Source organism: Myotis brandtii, unplaced genomic scaffold (genome assembly GCF_000412655.1).
Source record: "Myotis brandtii unplaced genomic scaffold, ASM41265v1 scaffold165, whole genome shotgun sequence".
In the NCBI taxonomy this organism is placed as follows: domain Eukaryota; kingdom Metazoa; phylum Chordata; class Mammalia; order Chiroptera; family Vespertilionidae; genus Myotis; species Myotis brandtii.
Genome location: NW_005356042.1, coordinates 7,803,003 through 7,803,736, shown reverse-complemented (window position 1 = coordinate 7,803,736; position 734 = coordinate 7,803,003). Strand labels below are relative to the sequence as shown.

Genomic DNA, 734 nt, shown 5'->3' with positions numbered 1-734 from the left:
CCACCTCAACCTCCTGACTCCTCCTCCCACAGCCCTTCCCCTGTCCCTCCCATGTCCATACCAGCTTCATTGCTCACCCTTCCAGACAGTGGCCTCGGCCCTGGAGATGGCGCCTGCTGGGACGCTTTTCTCTCCAGCAAACGAAAGGCTGAAGGTGCGGAGTGACTGTGTGTTCTGACCCCAAGGAGAGACCCTCCATCCCTCAAAGCTGTCCCCCATCGCCCCTAACCTCCCCCCACCTAGCGCCGGTGGCAGGGAGGTGCAGGGCCCGGGCGACTCGGGGTAGCTTCGCTCCCAGGACCAGCGTCATTGCCCCTGATCGCTGCCCCCGCCTCCAGGCCACAGAGCCAGCGCCTCTTTTCTCCGCTCACCTCTGCCCTCCATCATCGCGGAACTAAACTCACCTTCCCAGCTCCGAAAACTGGACTCGCCTTCCGGTGGGTCGGGCTGTTCAAGGATTTTTCCCCCTGGAGCGGCCAGCCCTGTTGCCAGGCGACGGCGCTGACGGGCGTCTATCTGCCGCAATGGCAGAAGTGGAGGCTGAGGGGGCGGAGTCCTATGAAGGAGTCAGCCAATGGCGATGCAGATCATGGGGAATGGGCTGGCCTTGGCGGGTAAGGGCGGGGCCACAGACTGGGCGGGGCCGGGATGTAGGTGGGACCGGCAGTGGTTTCGGGCAGGAAGTTGCAGGTGGGAGTGGAGGGAGTTATGCTAGTGCAGCTGGAGTGGGAACT

The 734-nt window shown here is 63.6% G+C and overlaps 1 protein-coding gene across 4 annotated transcripts in view; it reads right to left on the bottom strand.

Annotated features, from left to right (window-relative positions):
• TLDC1 (TBC/LysM-associated domain containing 1) overlaps positions 1-495 on the bottom strand; it is a 19,568-nt gene extending 19,073 nt beyond the window's left edge. Inside the window, exon 1 of one of the 4 annotated variants that reach the window (XM_005862551.2) lies at positions 405-495. The gene's annotated coding sequence lies outside the window, so the exon portion shown is untranslated. The other 3 variants (XM_005862552.2, XM_005862555.2, XM_005862554.2) reach the window with 3 other exon arrangements.
• Between the last annotated feature and the right edge of the window lie 239 nt (positions 496-734).